General features: G+C 52.9%; 1 protein-coding gene and 1 long non-coding RNA gene across 4 annotated transcripts in view; one reads left to right on the top strand and one right to left on the bottom strand.

Annotated features, from left to right (window-relative positions):
- LOC143815974 (uncharacterized) overlaps positions 1-18,597 on the bottom strand; it is a 241,873-nt gene that overhangs the window by 148,859 nt on the left and 74,417 nt on the right. The window lies entirely within an intron of this gene.
- The window catches only part of TEKT2 (tektin 2), a 67,479-nt gene continuing 56,505 nt past the window's right edge, over positions 7,624-18,597 (top strand). The window contains exon 1 of one of the 3 annotated variants that reach the window (XM_077295823.1): positions 7,624-7,752. The gene's annotated coding sequence lies outside the window, so the exon portion shown is untranslated. Of the gene's footprint in view, positions 7,766-18,597 lie in introns of all 3 variants that reach the window. The other 2 variants (XM_077295822.1, XM_077295824.1) reach the window with 2 other exon arrangements.

Consider the following 18,597-nt stretch of genomic DNA (forward strand, 5'->3'; position numbering starts at 1 on the left):
CAAGATATACAATGATAGAACACATTTGTAGATGTTAAATCATATTGGCGAAGCGCCGCACATATTTATAACTTATAAACACAAAATTTAGTGCTCTAGCGTGGTACGCCGTGCATAGATGAAAGCACGGAGCGTTAGGTATATCGATGTGTGCGCGCTTCTAACATATAAAAGAGTTATTTTTCAACACAAAGAGGTGAGTATGGGCGCATGCTGTAACAGACAGATGAACGACAGCCATCCGCCCTCAATGCGTCCGGAAAACGCACTCGGTCAAACTCGCTCATAGGTAATAATTAGAATAAGGCGAACTTAATCGCTCTTTATACAGACTGAATGGGTTATTACAACCAGCAATAGCCACACCGATTTTTTCTAAAGATATACTATTACGTAAGTACACAAAACTCGCCAATGATCTGAACTGCGCATGCCCAAATAGGTGCAGGCTGGAAAGTAGTCAGCACAACCATTTATAGACAGAGAAAAACAAAATTAGGAATAATGAGGGTACATATACAATCCCAAATATGGGCCACACCTAAATTATACTCCCATGTTAACTAAATGGTACCACCGAAGCACATTCCATGCCCAATGCTCGAAGGTAAAGGTAAAAAACGGGAAAGTAGGAGTAGCAGCAACCTATTTATTTAGTAATATAGAGGATGGAAAGTAAATCAGACATATCACCAGACAAACGCAGTGTTATACTGCAGATGTAATAGAACACATTCAGTCTGTATAAAGAGCGATTAAGTTCGCCTTATTCTAATTATTACCTATGAGCGAGTTTGACCGAGTGCGTTTTCCGGACGCATTGAGGGCGGATGGCTGTCGTTCATCTGTCTGTTACAGCATGCGCCCATACTCACCTCTTTGTGTTGAAAAATAACTCTTTTATATGTTAGAAGCGCGCACACATCGATATACCTAACGCTCCGTGCTTTCATCTATGCACGGCGTACCACGCTAGAGCACTAAATTTTGTGTTTATAAGTTATAAATATGTGCGGCGCTTCGCCAATATGATTTAACATCTACAAATGTGTTCTATCATTGTATATCTTGGGACACGATAAGTGCTGATTTCCCTATATATGAGCCTTTCGTGGATCCTTTGCACCTTAATAGAGCCATAATTATCGGCGATTGTATATACACAGTTCTTTGGTTCAGGAGTATACACCGTTATCAGGAGGGGGGCGTGATATTTTGAAACGTGTCATCTCGGTATCCCGGAAATAGCTCTTAGACTGAAGGTAATAGATACAGCATAGCAGCGGTACCGGTCATGCGCATTGGACTACAATGTATCACTGGGGAGGGGGAGTGGTTTATCAAAACACATGGTGTCTCGGCGTCCCGGAAATGGTCTGCCGATCTGCCTCACAGTGAAGGTAACAGATACAGCTGCTGTATATCATAATAAGCTTATATGAATATAAAAGGATACAAGTTCTTGTACATACCCAGCCCCTGACGAAGCCACCTGCTGGTGGCGACACGCGTCGGGCATCTCCACGGGTCCCCCTTCCTGATTTATTTGGTGTGCCTCTTGTCATATGCATGGTCTACTGGCTAAGTATATACATGCCTGAAGTGATGTTTTGTTTATTGAACAGCCGGTTGTACTCAGTATTGCCTAGTCATTGAATGGTTATTATACCGGTGTACTGGATTTACGTGGTGTACATGTATCAGGGCATGCATTGGTATGTGTTCTACTGCCACTAATAGACAAGAGGTATATTTATATCTTGGACTTGGGGAGGGGAGACTCTCTGCTTTATTATAAGCTATTTGGGTTGTTATGTGTCATGTCTATGACTTTTAAATGGTCTTAATTGTATGTTGTATGTTTTGTTGTATCCAATAAAAGTTATTTATTACTTTGAGGTGATCCCCTTGTATTGGTCTCCAGCTTTCTCTACTTGTGCCTCCCCCACATTAGTGCTAGTGCACGGAGCAGTGATGCTCTGCGACCCCACATTAGTGCTAGTGCACGGAGCAGTGACGCTCTGCCTCCCCCACATTAGTGCTAGTGCACGGAGCAGTGACGCTCTGCCTCCCCCACATTAGTGCTAGTGCACGGAGCAGTGACTCTCTGCCTCCCCCACATTAGTGCACGGAGCAGTGACGCTCTGCCTCCCCCACATTAGTGCTAGTGCACGGAGCAGTGACGCTCTGCCTCCCCCACATTAGTGCTAGTGCACGGAGCAGTGACACGCTGCCTCCCCCACATTAGTGCTAGTGCACGGAGCTGTGACGCTCTGCCTCCCCCACATTAGTGCTAGTGCACGGAGCAGTGACGCGCTGCCTCCCCCACATTAGTGCTGGTGCACGGAGCAGTGACGCGCTGCCTCCCCCACATTAGTGCTGGTGCACGGAGCAATGACGCTCTGCCTCCCGCACATTAGTGCTAGAGCACTGACGCGCTGCCTCCCCCACATTAGTGCTAGCGCACGGAGCAGTGACGCGCTGCCTCCCCTACATTAGTGCTAGTGCACGGAGCAGTGACGCGCTGCCTCCCCCACATTAGTGCTAGCGCACGGAGCAGTGACGCGCTGCCTCCCCCACATTAGTGCTAGTGCACGGAGCAGTGACGCGCTGCCTCCCCTACATTAGTGCTAGTGCACGGAGCAGTGACGCGCTGCCTCCCCTACATTAGTGCTAGTGCACGGAGCAGTGACGCGCTGCCTCCCCCACATTAGTGCTAGTGCACGGAGCTGTGACGCTCTGCCTCCCCCACATTAGTGCTAGTGCACGGAGCAGTGACGCGCTGCCTCCCCCACATTAGTGCTGGTGCACGGAGCAGTGACGCGCTGCCTCCCCCACATTAGTGCTGGTGCACGGAGCAATGACGCTCTGCCTCCCCCACATTAGTGCTAGTGCACGGAGCAGTGAGGCTCTGCCTCCCCCACATTAGTGCTAGCGCACGGAGCAGTGACACGCTGCCTCCCCCACATTAGTGCTAGCGCACGGAGCAGTGACGCGCTGCCTCCCCCACATTAGTGCTAGTGCACGGAGCAGTGACGCGCTGCCTCCCCTACATTAGTGCTAGTGCACGGAGCAGTGACGCGCTGCCTCCCCCACATTAGTGCTAGTGCACGGAGCAGTGACGCGCTGCCTCCCCTACATTAGTGCTAGTGCACGGAGCAGTGACGCGCTGCCTCCCCCACATTAGTGCTAGTGCACGGAGCAGTGACGCGCTGCCTCCCCCACATTAGTGCTAGCGCACGGAGCAGTGACGCGCTGCCTCCCCCACATTAGTGCTAGTGCACGGAGCAGTGACGCGCTGCCTCCCCTACATTAGTGCTAGTGCACGGAGCAGTGACGCGCTGCCTCCCCTACATTAGTGCTAGTGCACGGAGCAGTGACGCGCTGCCTCCCCCACATTAGTGCTAGTGCACGGAGCTGTGACGCTCTGCCTCCCCCACATTAGTGCTAGTGCACGGAGCAGTGACGCGCTGCCTCCCCCACATTAGTGCTGGTGCACGGAGCAGTGACGCGCTGCCTCCCCCACATTAGTGCTGGTGCACGGAGCAATGACGCTCTGCCTCCCCCACATTAGTGCTAGTGCACGGAGCAGTGAGGCTCTGCCTCCCCCACATTAGTGCTAGCGCACGGAGCAGTGACACGCTGCCTCCCCCACATTAGTGCTAGCGCACAGAGCAGTGACGCTCTGCCTCCCCGACATTAGTGCTAGCGCACGGAGCAGTGACGTGCTGCCTCCCCCACATTAGTGCTAGCGCACAGAGCAGTGACGCGCTGCATCCCCCCACATTAGTGCTAGTGCACGGAGCAGTGACGCGCTGCCTCCCCACATTAGTGCTAGCGTACGGAGCAGTGACGCGCTGCCTCCCCCATATTAGTGCTAGCGCACGGACCCATGACGCTCTGCCTCCCCCACATTAGTGCTAGCGTACGGAGCAGTGACACTCTGCCTCCCCCACATTAGTGCTAGCGCACGGAGCAGTGACGTGCTGCCTCCCCCACATTAGTGCTAGCGCACGGAGCAGTGACGCGCTGCCTCCCCCACATTAGTGCTAGCGCACGGAGCAGACGCGCTACTTCCCCCTACATTAGTGCTAGTGCACGGAGCAGTGACGCGCTGCCTCCCCCACATTAGTGCTAGCGCAAGGAGCAATGACACTCTGCCTCCCCCACATTAGTGCTAGCGCACGGAGCAGTGACGCTCTGCCTCCCCCACATTAGTGCTAGCGCACGGAGCAGTGACGTTCTGCCTCCCCCACATTAGTGCTAGCGCACGGAGCAGTGACGCTCTGCCTCCCCCACATTAGTGCTAGCGCACGGAGCAGTGACGTGCTGCCTCCCCCACATTAGTGCTAGCGCACGGAGCAGTGACGCGCTGCCTCCCCCACATTAGTGCTAGCGCACGGAGCAGTGACGCGCTACCTCCCCCCACATTAGTGCTAGTGCACGGAGCAGTGACGCACTGCCTCCCAACATTAGTGCTAGCGTACGGAGCAGTGACGCGCTGCCTCCCCCACATTAGTGCTAGCGCAAGGAGCAATGACGCTCTGCCTCCCCCACATTAGTGCTAGCGCACGGAGCAGTGACGCTCTGCCTCCCCCACATTAGTGCTAGCGTACGGAGCATTGACGTGCTGCCTCCCCCACATTAGTGCTAGCGCACGGAGCAGTGACGCGCTGCCTCCCCCACATTAGTGCTAGTGAACGGAGCAGTGACGCGCTGCCTCCCCCACATTAGTGCTAGTATACGGAGCAGTGACGCGCTGCCTCCCCCACATTAGTGCTAGTGCACGGAGCAGTGACGCGCTGCCTCCCCAACATTAGTGCTAGCGCACGGAGCAATGACGCGCTGCCTCCCCCACATTAGTGCTAGTGCACGGAGCAGTGAAGCGCTGCCTCCCACACATTAATGCTAGGGAACGGAGCAGTGACGCGCTGCCTCCCTCACATTAGTGCTAGCGCACGGAGCAGTGACGCGCTGCCTCCCCCTCATTAGTGCTAGTGCACGGAGCAGTGACGCGCTGCCTCCCCCACATTAGTGCTAGTGCACGGAGGAGAGACGCGCTGCCTCCCCGCGTTAGTGCTAGTGCATGGAGCAGTGACATTAGTGCTAGTGCACGGAGCAGTGATGCGCTGCCTCCCCGCGTTAGTGCTAGTGCACGGAGCAATGACGCGCTGCCTTCCCCACATTAGTGCTAGTGCACGGAGCAGTGACGCGCTGCCTCCCCCGCATTAGTGCTAGTGCACGGAGCAGTGACACGCTGCCTCCCCCACATTAGTGCTAGTGCACGGAGCAGTGATGCGCTGCCTACCCCACATTCGTGCTAGTGCACGGAGCAGTGACGCTCTGCCTCCCCCACATTAGTGCTAGTGCACGGAGCAGTGACGCGCTGCCTCCCCCACATTAGTGCTAGTGCACGGAGCAGTGACGCGCTGCCTCCCCCACATTAGTGCTAGTGCAAGGAGCAGGGACGCTCTGCCTCCCCCACATTAGTGCTAGTGCACGGAGCAGTGACGCTCTGCCTCCCCCACATTAGTGCTAGTGAATGGAGCAGTGACGCTCTGCCTCCCCCACATTAGTGCTAGTGCACGGAGCAGTGACGCTCTGCCTCCCCCACATTAGTGCTAGTGCACGGAGCAGTGACGCGCTGCCTCCCCTACATTAGTGCTAGTGCACGGAGCAGTGACGCGCTGCCTCCCCTACATTAGTGCTAGTGCACGGAGCAGTGACGCGCTGCCTCCCCCACATTAGTGCTAGTGCACGGAGCTGTGACGCTCTGCCTCCCCCACATTAGTGCTAGTGCACGGAGCAGTGACGCTCTGCCTCCCCCACATTAGTGCTAGTGCACGGAGCAGTGACGCTCTGCCTCCCCCACATTAGTGCTAGTGAATGGAGCAGTGACGCTCTGCCTCCCCCACATTAGTGCTAGTGCACGGAGCAGTGACGCTCTGCCTCCCCCACATTAGTGCTAGTGCACGGAGCAGTGACGCGCTGCCTCCCCTACATTAGTGCTAGTGCACGGAGCAGTGACGCGCTGCCTCCCCTACATTAGTGCTAGTGCACGGAGCAGTGACGCGCTGCCTCCCCCACATTAGTGCTAGTGCACGGAGCAATGACGCGCTGCCTTCCCCACATTAGTGCTAGTGCACGGAGCAGTGACGCGCTGCCTCCCCCGCATTAGTGCTAGTGCACGGAGCAGTGACACGCTGCCTCCCCCACATTAGTGCTAGTGCACGGAGCAGTGATGCGCTGCCTACCCCACATTCGTGCTAGTGCACGGAGCAGTGACGCTCTGCCTCCCCCACATTAGTGCTAGTGCACGGAGCAGTGACGCGCTGCCTCCCCCACATTAGTGCTAGTGCACGGAGCAGTGATGCGCTGCGCTGCCTACCCCACATTCGTGCTAGTGCACGGAGCAGTGACGCTCTGCCTCCCCCACATTAGTGCTAGTGCACGGAGCAGTGACGCGCTGCCTCCCCCACATTAGTGCTAGTGCACGGAGCAGTGACGCGCTGCCTCCCCCACATTAGTGCTAGTGCAAGGAGCAGGGACGCTCTGCCTCCCCCACATTAGTGCTAGTGCACGGAGCAGTGACGCTCTGCCTCCCCCACATTAGTGCTAGTGAATGGAGCAGTGACGCTCTGCCTCCCCCACATTAGTGCTAGTGCACGGAGCAGTGACGCTCTGCCTCCCCCACATTAGTGCTAGTGCACGGAGCAGTGACGCGCTGCCTCCCCTACATTAGTGCTAGTGCACGGAGCAGTGACGCGCTGCCTCCCCTACATTAGTGCTAGTGCACGGAGCAGTGACGCGCTGCCTCCCCCACATTAGTGCTAGTGCACGGAGCTGTGACGCTCTGCCTCCCCCACATTAGTGCTAGTGCACGGAGCAGTGACGCGCTGCCTCCTCCACATTAGTGCTGGTGCACGGAGCAGTGACGCGCTGCCTCCCCCACATTAGTGCTGGTGCACGGAGCAATGACGCTCTGCCTCCCCCACATTAGTGCTAGTGCACGGAGCAGTGAGGCTCTGCCTCCCCCACATTAGTGCTAGCGCACGGAGCAGTGACACGCTGCCTCCCCCACATTAGTGCTAGTGCACGGAGCAGTGACGCGCTGCCTCCCCCACATTAGTGCTAGCGCACGGAGCAGTGACGCGCTGCCTCCCCTACATTAGTGCTAGTGCACGGAGCAGTGACGCGCTGCCTCCCCCACATTAGTGCTAGTGCACGGAGCAGTGAGGCTCTGCCTCCCCCACATTAGTGCTAGCGCACGGAGCAGTGAGGCTCTGCCTCCCCCACATTAGTGCTAGCGCACGGAGCAGTGAGGCTCTGCCTCCCCCACATTAGTGCTAGTGCACGGAGCAGTGAGGCTCTGCCTCCCCCACATTAGTGCTAGCGCACGGAGCAGTGAGGCTCTGCCTCCCCCACATTAGTGCTAGCGCACGGAGCAGTGACGCTCTGCCTCCCCCACATTAGTGCTGGAGACTTTATTTTGCGACACCTTTACACATAGACCCCATAGTTTACAACTACAGCAGTCGGTGCCTCAGAACTGCACACAGCGCAGCCCTGACCAGAATTCCTTGCGGTGCACGAATAAGTCACGTGTCGTCACTATGGCAGTATCTGTAAACTAACTCACTGAGCAATGATTGGTCATTCTTTGTTCCCCTGGAAACGGCTCCTAGAGACGCTGCGAAGTGCCAGCGCCTCAGTCTGCGGCTGTGAAGGAGCACGTCTGAGGCTCTGCGTGCAGTAAGTGGAGAATGTAAGTAGGGAATGTGCCGGCCATTTATTTTCCCAGCCCGGATCCGTCTGTATGCTGCACTTTACTGTGGCTGTAGTCTGATTCGTCAGGCAATCTATTGTTCTCTGTTATCAGCCATTTGGGAAGAGCCGATTCCTGGAATCATTGCAGACGGTGTGCAGGACCATTGCTATCAGGGGCCATTGCTATCAGGGACCCCCATTACTTTAGCTGCAAGTAGTGACCCCTTCCCCCGCAGGCTGTAGGGAACCCCAGATTTTACCCTCACCAGGATCCTGGCAGCTTGTATAGTCAGTAGCGCTGGTGGCCGCCATCTGCTGACCCTGGTGACGTGAGGCGGTACATAAGCAGGTGGCAGCCGGTGTCAGGCGGGGACACACAAGCCCCTATGGGTGCACAGTACAGGGACACACCCAGCCCCTATGGGTGCACAGTACCGGGAGGCACCCAGCCCCTATGGGTGCACAGTACCGGGACACACCCAGCCCCTATGGGTGCAGAGTATCGGGACACACCCAGCACCTATGGGTGCACAGTACCGGGACACACCCAGCCCCTATGGGTGCACAGTATCGGGACACACCCAGCCCCTATGGGTGCACAGTATCGGGACACACAAGCCCCTGTGGGTGCACAGTATCGGGACACACCCAGCCCCTATGGGTGCACAGTACCGGGACACACCCAGCACCTATGGGTGCACAGTACCGGGACACACCCAGCCCCTATGGGTGCACAGTATCGGGACACACCCAGCCCCTATGGGTGCACAGTATCGGAACACACCCAGCACCTATGGGTGCACAGTACAGGGACACACCCAGCCCCTATGGGTGCACAGTACCGGGACACACCCAGCCCCTATGGGTGCACAGTATCGGGACACACCCAGCCCCTATGGGTGCACAGTATCGGAACACACCCAGCACCTATGGGTGCACAGTACAGGGACACACCCAGCCCCTATGGGTGCACAGTACCGGGACACACCCAGCCCCTATGGGTGCACAGTACCGGGAGGCACCCAGCCCCTATGGGTGCACAGTACCGGGACACACCCAGCCCCTATGGGTGCAGAGTATCGGGACACACCCAGCACCTATGGGTGCACAGTACCGGGACACACCCAGCCCCTATGGGTGCACAGTATCGGGACACACCCAGCCCCTATGGGTGCACAGTATCGGGACACACAAGCCCTTGTGGGTGCACAGTACCGGGACACAGCCAGCCCCTGTGGGTGCACAGTATCGGGACACACCCAGCCCCTATGGGTGCACAGTACCGGGACACACCCAGCACCTATGGGTGCACAGTACCGGGACACACCCAGCCCCTATGGGTGCACAGTATCGGGACACACCCAGCCCGTATGGGTGCACAGTATCGGAACACACCCAGCACCTATGGGTGCACAGTACAGGGACACACCCAGCCCCTATGGGTGCACAGTACCGGGACACACCCAGCCCCTATGGGTGCACAGTATCGGGACACACCCAGCCCCTATGGGTGTACAGTACCGGGACACACCCAGCCCTTATGGGTGCACAGTACCGGGACACACCCAGCCCCTATGGGTGCACAGTACCGGGACACACCCAGCCCCTGTGGGTGCACAGTACCGGGACACACAAGCCCCTATGGGTGCACAGTACCGGGACACACCCAGCCCCTATGGGTGCACAGTACCGGGACACACCCAGCCCCTATGGGTGCACAGTACCGGGACACACCCAGCCCCTGTGGGTGCACAGTACCGGGACACACCCAGCCCCTATGGGTGCACAGTACCGGGACACATCCAGCCCCTATGGGTGCACAGTACAGGGACACACCCAGCCCCTATGGGTGCACAGTACCGGGAGACACCCAGCCCCTGTGGGTGCACAGTACCGGGACACACAAGCCCCTATGGGTGCACAGTACCGGGACACACCCAGCCCCTATGGGTGCACAGTACCGGGACACACCCAGCCCCTGTGGGTGCACAGTATCGGAACACACCCAGCCCCTATGGGTGCAGAGTAACGGGACACATCCAGCCCCTATGGGTGCACAGTACCGGGACACACCCAGCCCCTGTGGGTGCACAGTACCGGGACACACAAGCCCCTATGGGTGCACAGTACCGGGACACACCCAGCCCCTATGGGTGCACAGTACCGGGACACACCCAGCCCCTGTGGGTGCACAGTACCGGGACACACCCAGCCCCTGTGGGTGCACAGTACCGGGACACACCCAGCCCTTTTGGGTGCACAGTATCGGGACACACCCAGCCCCTGTGGGTGCACAGTATCGGGACACACAAGCCCTTGTGGGTGCACAGTACCGGGACACAGCCAGCCCCTGTGGGTGCACAGTATCGGGACACACCCAGCCCCTATGGGTGCACAGTACCGGGACACACCAAGCCCCTGTGGGTGCACAGTACCGGGACACACCCAGCCCCTGTGGGTGCACAGTACCGGGACACAGCCAGCCCCTGTGGGTGCACAGTATCGGGACAGACAAGCCCTTGTGGGTGCACAGTACCGGGACACACCCAGCCCCTATGGGTGCACAGTACCGGGACACACCCAGCCCCTATGGGTGCACAGTACCGGGACACAGCCAGCCCCTGTGGGTGCACAGTACCGGGACACACCCAGCCCCTGTGGGTGCACAGTACCGGGACACACCCAGCCCTTATGGGTGCACAGTATCGGGACACACCCAGCCCCTATGGGTGCACAGTATCGGGACACACAAGCCCTTGTGGGTGCACAGTACCGGGACACAGCCAGCCCCTGTGGGTGCACAGTATCGGGACACACCCAGCCCCTATGGGTGCACAGTACCGGGACACACCAAGCCCCTGTGGGTGCACAGTACCGGGACACACCCAGCCCCTGTGGGTGCACAGTACCGGGACACAGCCAGCCCCTGTGGGTGCACAGTACCGGGACACACCCAGCCCCTGTGGGTGCACAGTACCGGGACACAGCCAGCCCCTGTGGGTGCACAGTATCGGGACACACCCAGCCCCTATGGGTGCACAGTACCGCGACACACCCAGCCCCTGTGGGTGCACAGTACCGGGACACACCCAGCCCCTATGGGTGCACAGTATCGGGACACACCCAGCCCCTATGGGTGCACAGTACCGGGACACACCCAGCCCCTGTGGGTGCACAGTACCGGGACACACCCAGCCCCTGTGGGTGCACAGTATCGGGACACAGCCAGCCCCTGTGGGTTTACAGTATCGGGACACACCCAGCCCCTATGGGTGCACAGTACCGGGACACACCCAGCCCCTATGGGTGCACAGTACCGGGACACACCCAGCCCCTATGGGTGCACAGTATCGGGACACACCCAGCCCCTATGGGTGCACAGTACCGGGACACACCCAGCCCCTATGGGTGCACAGTATCAGGACACACAAGCCCCTATGGGTGCACAGTATCGGGACACACCCAGCCCCTATGGGTGCACAGTATCGGGACACACCCAGCCCCTATGGGTGCACAGTATCGGGACACACCCAGCCCCTATGGGTGCACAGTATCGGGACACACCCAGCCCCTATGGGTGCACAGTATCAGGACACACAAGCCCCTATGGGTGCACAGTATCGGCTGTAAGTGTCCTGGTGCCTCTGTCTAGCTCTGCATTCCAATACTGAACCCCTTTGTACATTCTCTAACATAAGTAGATATACAGTTATGTGAAAGTGTTTGCCCCTTCCTGATTTCCTATTCTTTTCCATGTTTGTCACATAAATGTTTTAGACCAAACAAATGTAAATATCAGACAAAGATCACACAAGTAATCACAAAATGCAGTTTTTAAATGAAGGTCTATTTTTAAGGAAAAAATAAATCCAAACCTACAGGGCCCTGTGTGAGAAAGTGATTGCCCCCATAACCTAATAACTGGTTGGGCCACCCTTAGCAGCAACAACTGCAATCAAGCGTTTGCGATAACTGGCAGTGAGTCTTGTGCAATGCTCTGGAGGAATTTGTACCCACTCATCGTTGCAGAATTGTTGTAATTTAGCCACATTTGAGGGTTTCCGAGCATGAACCACCTTTGTATGCTCATGCCACAGCATCTCAAACTCATTAAAGGGAACCTGTCAGCAGGACTGTGCGCAGTAACCTACACACAGTGTCAGGATGATGCCATTATACGGATTACAATGATACCTGGGTGGTGAAATCCATCTTGTTGTTTAATCTTTATTTTCAGGTTGTAGTTAATGAGATTCTCGTGTCCTGGGTTGGGGAATGTGGTGCTCTGATCATATATTCATAATGCAGCCTGCTGACAGGTCACTGCTCCCTCACTGACCTGCCCCGTAGTTTGCATAATGAATATATGTGCATAGTGAAGGTAAGAAAACTCTGCAGGGAGGTGCCGTGGAAAATAAAGATTAAACAACCACAGGCTGGATTTCATCACCCAAGGTATCATTGTAATCAGTGTAACGGCGCCGACCTGACAGGTTCTGTAGGTTACTGTACACAATACTGCTGACAGGTTCCCTTTAACCCCTTCATGACCGTGGGATTTTCAGTTTTTCCGTGTTCGTTTTTCGCTCCCCTCCTTCTCAGAGCCATAACTTTTTTATTTTTCCGTCAATATGGCCATGTGAGGGCTTATTTTTTGCGGGAAGAGTTGTACTTTTGAACAACATCATTGGTTTTACCATGACGTGCACTAGAAAACGGGAAAAAAATTCCAAGTGCGGTGAAATTGCAAAAAAAGTGCAGTCCCATGCGTGTTTTTTGTTTGGATTTTTTGCTAGGTTCACTAAATGCTAAAACTCACCTGCCATTATGATTCTCCAGGTCATTACGAGTTCATAGACACCAAACATGTCTAGGTTATTTTTTATCTAAGTGGTGAAAAAAAATTCCAAACTTTGCTAAAAAAAAAAAGAAGAAAATTGCGCCATTTTCCGATAACCGTAGCGTCTCCATTTTTCGTGATCTGGGGTTGGGTTGGAGCTTATTTTTTGTGTGCCGAGCTGGCGTTTTTAATTATACCATTTTGGTGCAGATACGTTCTTGCGATCGCCCGTTATTGCATTTTAATGCAATGTTGCAGCGACCAAAAAAACGTAATTTTGGCGTTTCGAATTTTTTCCTCGCTGCGCCATTTAGCGATCAGGTTAATCCTTTTTTTATTGATAGATCGGGCGATTCTGAATGCGGCGATACCAAATATGTGTATATTTGATTTTATTTTTATTGTTTTATTTTGATTGGGGCGAAAGGGGGATGATTCAAACTTTTATATTTTTTTTATTTATTTCTTATGTTTTTTTTTTTTACTTTTGCCATGCTTCAATAGCCTCCATGGGAGGCTAGAAGCTGGCACAACTGGATCGGCTCTGCTACATAGCAGCGATCATCAGATCGCTCCTATGTAGCTTAATTACAGGCTTGCTATGCGCGCCGACCACAGGGTGGCTGTTGTGATCCGCTTTTTGGGCTCCCCTAGTAGTGGCTGGTGGTACTGGAGACTTGTGTGTTCTTTTCTGCCTCAGCTCACCTGCTTCCATCAGTTTTGGGAGTTCCCTATTTAGCCTTGCTCTCCAGTCACTTCCTTGCCGGTCATCATTGTAACCTGAGTCTTTCAGTTGCATGTTCCTGCTACCAGTCTGCTGATCAGCTAAGTGGACTCTTGTCCTTTTTGTTTTGTATTTTTTGTCCAGTTTACAGTTTGTCATTTCCTGTTACTGGAAGCTCTTGTGGACTGAAATTGCCACTCCTGGGTCATGAGTTGACACAGGAGTCTTAAAGTAATTTCAGGATGGGTTTTTGAAAGGGTTTTTCAGCTGACCGTGAAGTCCTCTTTTGTATCCTTCCTCTATCTAGTAAGTGGACCTCGCTTTGCTAAATCTACCTTCATACTGTGTATGTCTTTTCCTCTAACTCACCGTTAATATATGTGGGGGCTACTATCATCTTTGGGGAATTTCACTAGAGGTAAGCCAGGTCTGTTCCTTCCTCTTCCAGGCGTAGTTAGTTCTCCGGCTGGCGCATGGCATCTAGGCAGCCGTAGGAATGCTTCCTGGCTACTGTTAGTTGTGTGGTAGATTTAGGTCACGGTCAGCTTGAGTTTCCATCACCCGAGGGCTAGTCTGTTATTTTGTGTTTCTGATGTTCCCATGCCATTGGGGAATCACGACAGTATGACCGGCCACTGTTAAAGTAATTGGCAGAAGAAAGGAGAGTAAAAGAAGTCTGTAGATTTATTTATTTTTTTTTTTCCTCACATGTTTGCTACTTAGTTGGCTCAGTTGTATTTCTGCTCTATTTACAGCCTTGCCTTTCTCTCCTTCTAATCCTTGAATGGCTCTGATCTCTCCGGTTTAAGGATGGACTCTCAGAGTTTGGCTGCAGGTTTAAATAATCTTGCTACGAAGGTTCAGAATTTACAAGATTATGTTATACGTACTCCTATTTCTGAACCTAAGATTCCTACACCAGAGGTATTTTCCGGAGATAGATCTTGGTTTCTGAATTTCAAATGTAATTGTAAATTATTCCTTTCTCTCAGACCTCACTCCTCTGGAGATCCTGTTCAGCAGGTTAAGATTGTGATTTCTTTGCTGCGAGGTGACCCTCAAAATTGGGCATTTTCATTGACACCAGGGGATCCTGCGTTGCTCAATGTGGATGCGTTTTTTCTGGCTTTAGGGTTGCTGTATGAGGAACCTAATTTGGAGATTCAAGCTGAAAAAGCTTTAATAGCCCTGTCTCAAGGGCAAGATGAAGCTGAGATATACTGCCAAAAATTTCGTAAATGGTCTGTGCTTACTCAGTGGAATGAGTGTGCCCTAGCGGCAATTTTCAGAGAAGGCCTTTCTGATGCCGTTAAGGATGTCATGGTGGGGTTTCCTACGCCCACAGGTCTGAATGAGTCCATCACAATGGCGATTCAGATTGATCGGCGTTTGCGGGAGCGCAAACCCGTGCACCATTTGGCGGTATCTTCTGAAGGGACGCCAGAGAAAATGCAATGTGACAGAATTCTGTCAAGAAGCGAGCGGCAGAATTATAGGCGCAAAAATGGCTTGTGCTTCTACTGTGGTGATTCCACGCATGTTATATCAGCATGCTCTAAACGTACTAGGAAGGTTGACAAGTCTGTTTCTATTGGCACTTTACAGTCTAAATTTCTTCTGTCTGTAACTCTGATTTGTTCATTATCAGTTATTACCGTGGATGCCTATGTGGACTCTGGCGCCGCTCTGAGTCTCATGGATTGGTCCTTCGCCAGGCGCTGTGGGTTTGATTTGGAGCCTCTGGAAGTTCCTATACCTCTGAAGGGTATTGATTCTACACCTCTGGCTTGTAATAGACCACAGTTCTGGACGCAAGTGACTATGCGTATGACTCCAGACCATCAGGAGATGATTCGCTTCCTCGTGTTGCATAATTTACATGATGTGTTAGTGCTTGGATTACCATGGTTGCAATCTCATAACCCAGTACTGGACTGGAAAACTATGTCTGTGTTAAGCTGGGGATGTCGGGGGGCTCATGGGGACATACCTTTGGTTTCTATCTCGTCATCTATTCCCTCTGAGGTTCCGGCATTTTTGTCGGATTTTGGGGATATTTTTGAAGAGCCTAAAATTGGTTCTCTCCCTCCCCACAGAGAGTGTGATTGCGCCATAGATCTGATTCCAGGCAGTAAATTTCCAAAGGGTCGTTTGTTTAACCTATCTGTACCTGAGCATGCTGCCATGCGAGAGTATGTTAAGGAGTCCCTGGAAAAGGGACATATTCGTCCTTCTTCATCACCTTTAGGAGCTGGGTTTTTCTTTGTCTCTAAAAAGGATGGCTCGCTGAGGCCTTGTATTGATTATCGACTCCTGAATAAAATTACTGTCAAATATCAGTATCCGTTGCCGCTGCTTACTGATTTGTTTGCTCGCATAAGGGGGGCTAAGTGGTTCTCCAAGATTGATCTCCGTGGGGCGTATAATTTGGTGCAAATTAAGCAAGGGGATGAGTGGAAAACCACATTTAATACGCCTGAGGGCCACTTTGAGTATTTAGTAATGCCTTTCGGCCTTTCTAATGCACCTTCAGTTTTTCAGTCCTTTATGCATGATATTTTCCGTGAATATCTGGATAAATTTATGATTGTGTATTTGGACGATATTTTGATTTTTTCTGAGGACTGGGAGTCTCATGTTCAGCAGGTCAGGAGGGTTTTTCAGGTCTTGCGGGAGAATTCTCTGTGTGTAAAGGGTTCTAAGTGTGTTTTTGGGGTTCAAAAGATTTCCTTTTTGGGGTACATTTTTTCCCCTTCTTCTGTTGAGATGGACCCTGTCAAGGTTCGGGCTATTTGTGACTGGACGCAGCCTACTTCTCTAAAGGGTCTTCAGAAGTTCTTGGGCTTTGCTAATTTTTATCGTCGATTTATAACTGGTTTTTCTGGTGTTGCTAAGCCTCTTACGGATTTGACTAAGAAGGGTGCTGATGTTGCCAATTGGTCCTCTGCCGCTGTGGAGGCCTTTCGGGAACTTAAGCGCCGCTTTTCGTCTGCCCCTGTGTTGCGCCAGCCTGATGTCTCTCTCCCCTTTCAGGTTGAGGTCGATGCTTCCGAGATCGGAGCGGGGGCGGTTTTGTCGCAGAAAAGTTCCGATTGCTCAGTGATGAGACCTTGTGCGTTCTTTTCTCGAAAATTTTCTGCCGCCGAAAGAAATTATGATGTCGGTAATCGGGAGCTTTTGGCCATGAAGTGGGCATTTGAGGAGTGGCGTCATTGGCTTGAGGGTGCTAGACATCAGGTGGTGGTTTTGACTGATCACAAGAATCTGATTTATCTTGAGTCTGCCAGGCGCCTGAATCCTAGACAGGCGCGCTGGTCGTTGTTTTTCTCTCGGTTTAATTTTGTGGTCTCATATCTACCAGGTTCTAAGAATGTGAAGGCAGATGCCCTTTCTAGGAGTTTTGAGCCTGATTCCCCTGGTGATTCGGAACCTACAGGTATCCTTAAGGATGGGGTGATATTATCCGCTATTTCCCCAGATCTGCGACGTGCTTTGCAAGAGTTTCAGGCGGATAGACCTGATCGCTGTCCACCTGGTAGACTGTTTGTTCCTGATGATTGGACCAGTAGAGTCATCTCGGAGGTTCATTCTTCTACGCTGGCGGGTCATCCTGGAATTTTTGGTACCAGGGATTTGGTGGCTAGATCCTTCTGGTGGCCATCTCTGTCTCGAGATGTGCGTGTTTTTGTGCAGTCTTGTGATGTGTGTGCTCGGGCCAAGCCTTGTTGTTCTAGGGCTAGCGGGTTGTTGTTGCCCTTGCCTATTCCGAAGAGGCCTTGGACGCACATCTCGATGGACTTTATTTCTGATCTTCCTGTCTCTCAGAGGATGTCTGTTATCTGGGTGGTGTGTGACCGTTTTTCTAAGATGGTTCATTTGGTGCCATTGCCGAAGTTGCCTTCCTCCTCCGAGTTGGTTCCTTTGTTTTTTCAAAATGTGGTTCGCTTGCATGGTATTCCTGAAAATATCGTTTCTGATAGGGGTACCCAGTTCGTTTCTAGATTTTGGCGGGCATTCTGTGCCAGGTTGGGCATTGATTTGTCTTTTTCGTCTGCCTTCCATCCTCAGACTAATGGCCAGACGGAGCGAACTAATCAGACTTTGGAGACGTATTTGAGGTGTTTTGTGTCTGCGGATCAGGATGATTGGGTTGCCTTTTTGCCGTTGGCGGAGTTTGCTCTTAATAATCGGGCTAGTTCGGCCACTTTGGTTTCCCCTTTCTTTTGTAATTCAGGGTTTCATCCCCGTTATTCTTCTGGTCAGGCGGAGTCTTCGGATTGTCCTGGAGTAGATGCTGTGGTGGATCGGTTGTATCGGATTTGGGAACAAGTGGTGGACAATTTGAATTTGTCCCAGGAGAGGACTCAGCGGTTTGCTAACCGCCAGCGTCGGGTTGGTCCTCGCCTTCGTGTTGGGGACTTGGTGTGGTTGTCTTCCCGTTTTGTCCCAATGAGGGTTTCTTCTCCTAAATTTAAGCCTCGGTTCATCGGTCCCTATAGGATTTTGGAGATTATTAACCCTGTTTCCTTTCGTTTGGACCTCCCGGCATCTTTCGCTATCCATAATGTGTTCCATCGGTCGTTGTTGCGGAGATACGAGGTGCCGGTGGTTCCTTCTGCTGAGCCTCCTGCTCCTGTGCTGGTTGAGGGTGAATTGGAGTACGTTATAGAGAAGATCTTGGACTCCCGTATTTCCAGGCGGAGACTCCAGTATCTGGTTAAATGGAAGGGCTATGGTCAGGAAGATAATTCTTGGGTAACTGCCTCTGATGTTCATGCCTCGGATTTGGTTCGTGCCTTTCATAGGGCTCATCCAGGTCGCCCTGGCGGTTCTTGTGAGGGTTCGGTGCCCCCTCCTTAAGGGGGGGGTACTGTTGTGATCCGCTTTTTGGGCTCCCCTAGTGGTGGCTGGTGGTACTGGAGACTTGTGTGTTCTTTTCTGCCTCAGCTCACCTGCTTCCATCAGTTTTGGGAGTTCCCTATTTAGCCTTGCTCTCCAGTCACTTCCTTGCCGGTCATCATTGTAACCTGAGTCTTTCAGTTGCATGTTCCTGCTACCAGTCTGCTGATCAGCTAAGTGGACTCTTGTCCTTTTTGTTTTGTATTTTTTGTCCAGTTTACAGTTTGTCATTTCCTGTTACTGGAAGCTCTTGTGGACTGAAATTGCCACTCCTGTGTCATGAGTTGACACAGGAGTCTTAAAGTAATTTCAGGATGGGTTTTTGAAAGGGTTTTTCAGCTGACCGTGAAGTCCTCTTTTGTATCCT

The sequence above is a fragment of the Ranitomeya variabilis genome, chromosome 3 (genome assembly GCF_051348905.1).
Source record: "Ranitomeya variabilis isolate aRanVar5 chromosome 3, aRanVar5.hap1, whole genome shotgun sequence".
In the NCBI taxonomy this organism is placed as follows: domain Eukaryota; kingdom Metazoa; phylum Chordata; class Amphibia; order Anura; family Dendrobatidae; genus Ranitomeya; species Ranitomeya variabilis.